This window comes from Procambarus clarkii, chromosome 2 (genome assembly GCF_040958095.1).
Source record: "Procambarus clarkii isolate CNS0578487 chromosome 2, FALCON_Pclarkii_2.0, whole genome shotgun sequence".
NCBI lineage: Eukaryota > Metazoa > Arthropoda > Malacostraca > Decapoda > Cambaridae > Procambarus > Procambarus clarkii.
Genome location: NC_091151.1, coordinates 15,667,448 through 15,676,677, shown reverse-complemented (window position 1 = coordinate 15,676,677; position 9,230 = coordinate 15,667,448). Strand labels below are relative to the sequence as shown.

At 44.9% G+C, this 9,230-nt stretch overlaps 1 long non-coding RNA gene across 1 annotated transcript; it reads left to right on the top strand.

Annotated features, from left to right (window-relative positions):
• Nucleotides 1-2,889: 2,889 nt before the first annotated feature.
• LOC138366944 (uncharacterized) lies at nt 2,890-8,292 on the top strand. The gene is made up of 3 exons (XR_011229263.1): nt 2,890-3,193; nt 7,531-7,670; nt 7,928-8,292. It is a non-coding gene; the product is annotated as an uncharacterized lncRNA (long non-coding RNA).
• The last annotated feature ends 938 nt before the right edge of the window (nt 8,293-9,230 follow it).

The window sequence follows — 9,230 nt, the reverse complement described above, 5'->3', positions numbered from 1 at the left end:
GTGGGAGTGCATTGATCAACCCTTAGACTGACATATATGGTCTAGTAGCAAGGTATTATTACTGTGGATAGTTTATTTTGGGGGCCGGGCCTTTTAGCTCTCCCATATTTGATACTCTTGTCTTCTAACTACCCTTACCCCGTAATAATACCAAGTCCCCCATAGCAACCACCAACACTATTATTTATAACAGGGGTGCACAATAAACTACCGCTCACAGGATAAGTATGGGGTGCACAATCGACTACCACTCACAGGATGAGTATGGGGTGCTTAATCAACTACCACTCACAGGATGAGTATGTGGTGCACACTAAACTACCGCTCACAGAATAAGTATGGGGTGCACAATCAACTACCACTCACAGGATGAGTATGGGGTGCACAATAAACTACCGCTCACAGGATGCGTATAGGGCTCACAATAAACTAACGTTCACAGGATGAGTATGGGGTGTACAATAAACTACCGCTCACTGGATGAGTATGGGGTGCACAATAAACTACCGTTCACAGGATGAGTATGGGGTGCACAATAAACTACCACTCACAGGATGAGTATGGGGTGTACAATAAACTACCGCTCACAGGAAGAGTATGGGGTGCACAATAAACTACCGCTCACAGGAAGAGTATGGGGGTGCACAATAAACTACCACTCACAGGATGAGTATGGGGTGTACAATAAACTACCGCTCACAGGAAGAGTATGGGGGTGCACAATAAACTACCACTCACAGGATGAGTATGGGGTGTACAATAAACTACCACTCACAGGATGAGTATTGGGTGCACAATAAACTACCGCTCACAGGATGAGTATAGGGCGCACAATAAACTAACGTTCACAGGATGAGTATGGGGGTGTACAATAAACTACCGCTCACAGGATGAGTATTGGGTGCACAATAAACTACCGCTCACAGGATGAGTATAGGGCGCACAATAAACTAACGTTCACAGGATGAGTATGGGGTGCACAATAAACTACCGTTCACAGGATGAGTATGGGGTGCACAATAAACTACCGCTCACAGGATAAGTATGGGGTGCACAATAAAATACCGTTCACAGGATACGTATGGGGTGCACAATATACTACCGCTCACAGGATACGTATGGGGTGCACAATAAACTACCGCTCACAGGATGAGTATGGGGTGTACAATAAACTACCGCTCACAGGATGAGTATGGGGTGCACAATAAAATACCGTTCACAGGATAAGTATGGGGTGCACAATAAACTACCGCTCAAAGGATGAGTATAGGGCGCACAATAAACTAACGTTCACAGGATGAGTATGGGGTACACAATAAAATACCGTTCCCAGGATGAGTATGGGGTGCACAATAAACTACCGCTCACAGGATGAGTATGGGGTGTACAATAAACTACCGCTCACAGGATGAGTATGGGGTGCACAATAAAATACCGTTCACAGGATAAGTATGGGGTGCACAATAAACTACCGCTCAAAGGATGAGTATGGGGTGCACAATAAAATACCGTTCACAGGATAAGTATGGGGTGCACAATAAACTACCGGTCACAGGATGAGTATTGGGAGCACAATAAACTACCGCTCATAGGATGAGTATGGGGTGCACAATAAACTATCGCTCAAAGGATGAGTATGGGGTGCACAATAAACTACCGCTCACAGGATGAGTATTGGGAGCACAATAAACTACCGCTCACAGGATGAGTATGGGGTGCACAATAAACTATCGCTCAAAGGGTGAGTATGGGGTGCACAATAAACCACCACTCACCGGATGAATTTCGGGGTAACAATGAACTACCGCTGACAGGATGAGTATGGGGTGCACAATAAAGTACCTCTCACAGGATGAGTATGGGGTGCACAATAAACTACCGCTCACAGGATGAGTATGGGGTGCACAATAAAGTACCTCTCACAGGATGAGTATGGGGTGCACAATAAACTACCGCTCACAGGAAGAGTATGGGGTGCACAATAAACTACCGCTCACAGGATGAGTATGGGGTGCACAATCAACTACCACTCACAGGATGAGTATGGGGTGCACAATAAACTACACGGAGCCATGTGATCGCTCAGTCAGGTCTTCCTCCTACAGTACCACGTGCTCACATAGTTACACTCAGAAACAATTGACATATGATTTAACATTGACATTTCTCCCTAATCACATGTAATGTTATACTTAAAATACATGCAGATACTTTTATAAATTCTTATAAATACGCAGATTTAAATAATAATATAAAAACTACTAAACGGCAAACGTTTATAGTCTTGTAGAGATGAGAATTTGTGTTGGTACCATCAGCGCTGGCGACCAGGCCAACCAGGCCTACCAGGCCCTGGCGACCAGGCCAACCAGGCCTACCAGGCCCTGGCGACCAGGCCAACCAGGCCTACCAGGCCCTGGCGACCAGGCCAACCAGGCCTACCAGGCCCTGGCGACCAGGCCAACCAGGCCTACCAGGCCCTGGCGACCAGGCCAACCAGGCCTACCAGGCCCTGGCGACCAGGCCAACCAGGCCTACCAGGCCCTGGCGACCAGGCCAACCAGGCCTACCAGGCCCTGCGACCAGGCCAACAACAACAACAGCAGCAACAGCAAGGAAGGAACTGGAGTCAGTAGTGAAGGTCACTCCTAACATAACCTCAGAGTCACCGTGATGTGAGCTCTGGCCTCAACCTCTTCAAACATGTATATAATTACATGTAAATTCTAAATTTACTTGAAATTATTAAATAAATACCGGAATGAGGTGAATGTAAGACGTACATTTTTGTTTACTATTATTGGCAGCTTTATTTGACTAAAATGTTAATGAATATGAATGGCGTTGTTACAAAAGCACTGTGTGGCAACTGTGAACCTGAGATACAGGCGCGTCATAGTCAGTATAGTAGAGGAGAGCGTGGAGGAATGTGCTGACTGCTGCTCCTCTCTCCTCCTCCACAGCACCACCAGGGTACTGGCCGCTGCTCCTCCTCCTCCACAGCACCACCAGGGTACTGGCCGCTGCTCCTCCTCCTCCACAGCACCACCAGGGTACTGGCCGCTGCTCCTCCTCCTCCACAGCACCACCAGGGTACTGGCCGCTGCTCCTCCTCCTCCACAGCACCACGAGGGTACTGGCTGCCACTGTCTTGCTCTAACTGTATCTGTAAAGAGAAGAGAATCGTCTAGAGGTATGTCCGTGATGACTTGTTATTGTCTCTTTAGTATGATCTCCCACTGACCTCCGGAATACCACTGACCTCCCCCTTACGAAACTCTGAACAGTTGCCTAACTCCCAGGGACGTATTTGCTGCTAGGTGAACAGCAGCATCAGGTGTAAATGAATGTGGCCAAACGTCTCGCCCTGCCCGGGACTGCTGGGTGGCGGGCAGACTGCGCCTGCCACTGCCGGCATCACCAGCACTACAATGAGGCAGCCGATAGTACTCCGAGACGCCATTCAGTGTTAACTTTAGCTGATCAGGTCGTGGGGTTCGTCGAGTACTGATGAGCTGACTTACCAAACCTGTACATCTTTCCTAAGTCATGACGGCTCACTGGGCATTGATGAAGCATGTTACGTGCTCCGAAGCTTTACGAGGTCGTCCGTAGTAACATCCATGGGTTACAGAGTTCCCAGCTCGTAAACTGTTAAAAATATTCAGGCTAAACTGCCATGATCGTGGCAACATAAACAAGTTTCGGTAGATGACTGGTATATGATTGATGAACCTTAGTAGAGATCCCCTACTTAAGGCTAAGCCCTGAGCATGGTACATGTGACTCAAGACTCACCCTGAGCCAGGCATATACTAAGACCCTGCCTTTAGCATGGTACATGTGACTCAAGACTCACCCTGAGCCAGGTATATACTAAGACCCTGCGTTTAGCATGGTACATGTGACTCAAGACTCACCCTTAGCCAGGTATATACTAAGACTCTGCCTTTAGCATGGTACATGTGACTCAAGACTCACCCTGAGCTAGGTATATACTAAGACCCAGCATTTAGCATGGTACATGTGACTCAAGACTCACCCTGAGCCAGGTATATACTAAGACCCTGCGCTTAGCATGGTACTTGTGACTCAAGACTCACCCTGAGCCAGGTATATACTAAGACCCTGCGTTTAGCATGGTACATGTGACTCAAGACTCACCCTGAGCCAGGTATATACTAAGACCCTGCGTTTAGCATGGTACATGTGACTCAAGACTCACCCTGAGCCAGGTATATACTAAGCTAGTGGGTTAGAGAGCCCAGATGTTTGGTCACAGGGTAGAGTTATGGATTAGAATTACTCTTATCTGATGCTAACATTTGTACAGAACTGATTAAATATGATTAATGGTGAAAAGGCTCACTAAGGCTCGTGCGAGTAACTGTCTTGTGAGTAATTGTCTTGTGAGTAACTGTCGTGTGAGTAATTGTCTTGTGAGTAACTGTCTTGTGAGTAACTGTTTTGTGAGTGATAGACTTGTAAGTAACTGTCTTGTGAGTGACTGTCTTGTGAGTAACTGTCTTGTGAGTAACTGTCTTGTGAGTAACTGTCTTGTGAGTGACTGTCTTGTGAGTAACTGTCTTGTGAGTGACTATCTTGTGAGTAACTATCTTGTGAGTAACTGTCTAGTGAGTAACTGTCTTGTGATTAACTGTCTTGTGAGTAACTGTCTTGTGAGTAACTAACTTGTGAATAACTGTCTTGTGAGTAACTGTCTTGTGAGTGACTGTCTAGTGAGTAACTGTCTTGTGAGTAATTGTCTTGTGAGTAACTGTCTTGTGAGTGATTGTCTTGTGAGTAACTGTATTGTGAGTAACTGTCTTTTGAGAGACTGTCTTGTGAGTAACTGTCTTGTAACTAACTTGTGAGTAACTGTCTAGTGAATAACTGTCTTATGAGTAATTATCTTGTGAGTAACTGTCTTGTGAGTAACTAACTTGTGAATAACTGTCTTGTGAGTAACTGTCTTGTGAGTGACTGTCTTGTGAGTAACTGTCTTGTGAGTGACTGTCTTATGAGTAACTGTCTTGTGAGTAACTGTCTTGTGAGTAACTTTCTTGTGAGTAACTGTCTTGTGAGTAACTGTCTTGTGAGTAACTGTCTTGTGAGTAACTGTCTTGTAAGTCACTGTCTTGTGAGTAACTGTCTTGTGAGTAACTGTCTTGTGAGTAACTGTCTTTTGAGAGACTGTCTTGTGAGTAACTGTCTTGTAACTAACTTGTGAGTAACTGTCTAGTGAATAACTGTCTTATGAGTAATTATCTTGTGAGTAACTGTCTTGTGAGTAACTAACTTGTGAATAACTGTCTTGTGAGTAACTGTCTTGTGAGTGACTGTCTTGTGAGTAACTGTCTTGTGAGTGACTGTCTTATGAGTAACTGTCTTGTGAGTAACTGTCTTGTGAGTAACTTTCTTGTGAGTAACTGTCTTGTGAGTAACTGTCTTGTGAGTAACTGTCTTGTAAGTCACTGTCTTGTGAGTAACTGTCTTGTGAGTAACTGTCTTGTGAGTAATTGTCTTGTGAGTAACTGTCTTTTGAGTAACTGTCTTATGAATAACTGTCTTATGAGTTACTGCCTCATGAGTAACTGTTTTTTGAGTAAACGTCTTGTGAGTAACTGTCTTGTGAGTAACTGTCTTGTGAGTAACTGTCTTGTGAGTAACTGTCATGTAAGTCACTGTCTTGTGAGTAACTGTCTTGTGAGTAACTGTCTTGTGAGTAATTGTCTTGTGAGTAACTGTCTTTTGAGTAACTGTCTTGTGAGTGACTGTCTTGTTAATTACTGTCTTGTTAATAACTGTCTTGTGAGTAACTGTTTTGTGAGTAATTCTTATGAGTAATTATCTTGTGAGTAACTGTCTTGTGATTAACTGTCTTATGAATAACTGTCGTATGAGTTACTGCCTCATGAGTAACTGTTTTGTGAGTAAACGTCTTGTGAGTAACTGTCTTATGAGTAACTGCCTCATGAGTAACTATTTTGTGAGTAACTGTCTTGTGAGTGACTGTCTTGAGAGTAACTGTCTTGTGAGTAACTGTCTTGTGAGTAACTGCCACATGAGTAACTGTCTTGTGAGTAACTGTCTTATGAGTAACAGCGTCATGAGTAACTGTCTTGTGAGTAACTGTCTTAATTTTACGTCATCACATTTCTAGCCGGTCTTAAATACATGTTCAAAGCAGCAACTTAAAAAATATACCATTAGTTTGGTTATTATGCAACCGATACCCATCTCTTGGGCAGTGTTGGAAAGTGTTACAGAGGCACAGTCGAGTTCGTTCTTGACTCACAATCGGGAATTCCAGGTTTGAAACCCGGGCGGGACAGAAATGGTTGGGCGTGTTTCCTATTACCTAATGCGCAAGTTCATCAAACAGTAAATAGGTAGATAGTGGGGTTGCATCCTAGGGAGGGTCAGTAGTTCTACCCTGGCGGGTGGGGTGGGGGGGGGGGTTGCCCTTGATATTAGCCTTACATCTGTATATATGTATATACTGGCTGCCTGTCCCCCGACACAATGAATTATTATTATTAAAACTATGTCCTACTGTAAGTTCTGCCGCCGGGCCAGAAGAGCACCGGTGGCGCACCGGTCAAGTAGGATGTAATCGTTTATTTTGTACTTTTTGCATTTAGTAAATGTGTTAAGAGATGTTGCCACAGTGCAAGCCTATTTACCTGCCTGCGTGATGCCTTAAGGTAACTCTGCCATGTTCCGATAACAGACGTTATCTCTCTCCCTTCCAATAATAACCACACTAACGTGATGTATCAAATGAACAAATCCACATATTGTTTACCTGGGAATGAATAGACTAGCCTAACCTTACCTTACCTCAGGCAGAAACTTATGGAAGACACGGCTAAATAATAATAATTTATTGTGTGGTGACAGGAAGCCGGAGGGCATTCATACACGTTAGGCTTATATCTAGGTGCCTGCCCTTCCCAGGTCGAATTACTGACCCCGCCCAGGATGCCCCCCCACAACAAGCTGACTAACTCCTGAGTACCTACTTACTGCTAGGTGAACAGTGGTATTAGGTGATAGGAGATGCGCCTAACCATTTCTGACCCGCCTGGGATTCAAACCCGGAATTCTCTATTGTGTGAGTCAGGAAGGAACCCGACTGTACTACCGGGACCCTCGGATGGGCAGGTTTGGAAAAGAAGCGACGCGTCGCAAGACTGCAGCTCCCGGTACCCGACACATCCTACTACGGGCTCACCATAGTCCGTGTTACTTGGAACTTTTTGTTCCAGGTAGTGAATCTTGAACAACAACAGCAACGGTACCGGTGGAGGCCACCAGGGCAACCTGTCCCCTCAACACGTACGTCTCTGTGGACGTTATGGTCTCTAATGTATTACATAATAATGTTATGTATTACATAGAACTATGAGAAGTAGCGGGCCACAAATACCCACGTTGTTTATACATGGGCGGGGGAGTTAGGGGGGTTGGTTGGGTTGGTACATCTCGGGCGAGGTGAGAACTTTGTACACTCTGGCTTATCAACAGAACGGGCTGACAAGAGATGGTGGTCCTGAGATAACCTCAGCTCAAATCTTACGTTGCAACCTCCGCCGTCTTCGTAACCTCTTAGTCTTTTGGCTCACCACTTTGGCTGGACGGCAGAGCGACAGTCTCGCTTCATGCAGGTCGGTGTTCAATCCCCGACCGTCCAAGTGGTTGGGCACCATTCCTTCCCTCCGTCCCATCCCAAATCCTTATCCTGACCCCTTCACAGTGTCATATAGTCGTAAAGGCTTGGCGCTTTTCCCCTGTTAGTTCCTTTCTCATCAGTACATGCATAAAGAGATGAATGAGTTTTGTATAGAACGTGAATGAAATAAAAGACACCCACTATCTCCATTATCTCAAACATGTGGCTGATTCATTGATAACCTGTGATTAGATCCTGGAGCAGGGAGGAGAGCTCTACCACCGGCCCCACTCAAAGTCTAGGAGCAAAGTCGACAGCAGCGGCCCTAGATACAACACTTTAAAATTGGTAACTTGACAACCGATAGTCGATAATTGTTAATCACTTGACAACCTGTGGTTCATTTGGGTACTTAGTTTTCATCTGTGTCCCATTGTTCGTATACCACCCATGTTCGTATATTTGTGTTTGTCCACACTGTCAATCCCCCTGAGAACTTTGTAGGTGGTTATCATGTCTCCCCTTACTCGTCTGTTCTCTAGGGAAGTGAGGTTTAGCTCCCATAACCTTTCCTCATTGCTCATAACTCTAAGTTCTGAAACTTGTGTGGTGGCATACCTATGAATCTTCTCGAACTTTAAAAATCCTTTTAAAGTTCAAATTCCTCCATGGTTTCTTGCTTTGCTGCCTCCTCATTTAATACAAGGGCTTCTCCTTGTTCTACTGTGAAGACCTCCTCAAGTCTTCACACACCTCCTTGTCATTCTCTGTGTTTCTGTTCTCCCCTTTTCTCAGTTTCATCTCTTGTTCTTGGAGCAGTTCGTTTGGGTCTTCGCTTTACTTGCGATGTTATTTTCATACTGCCTCTGCTTCTCTCCTCACTCTGAGGAACTCATTCCTGGCCCTCTGGTATCCTTCCCTGCTCTCTGGTGCTCTGTTATTCCTGTAGTTTCTCTATGTTCTTATACTCAATTGCTTCGCTACCTTTTTTCTACTTTACCTCAGTCTTTTCTCTGAGTTCTGTTTCCCATGGTATTCCTATTAGGAAGTTCCTCATCTCGTCATATTTTCCTCTTCGGTAATTTCGCCTTTTCCTTCCTGATCCCATCCTTGGATAGGTTATCCCTACCTCCACCAGATACCCAAAATATCAATACATTGTGGTCACTCACTCCCATGGGGGCTTCAAATTTGACTTCCCTTTTCTATGACTCATTCATAGTGAATATCAGTTCTAGTCTAGCTGGCTCGTCATTGCCTCTCATTCAGTTCGGTCTCTTGAAATGTTAGATCAGAGGGTTCCTTGTTGCCACTTCCAAGAGTTTAGCTCTCCTTATATCTGCACCTCCATGTGGTTCCCCATTCTCCCAGCCTATGCAGATGAAAAGTCACAATAACGTGGCTGAAAAATGTTGACCAAACCGCACACTAGAAATTGAAGAGTCAACGACGCTTCGGTCCGTCCTGGCCCATTATCAAGTCGATTGTGATGAGACGAAGGATTGTTGTTGTTGTTTAAGATTCAGCTACTGGGAACAAAACATTCCAAGTAGCA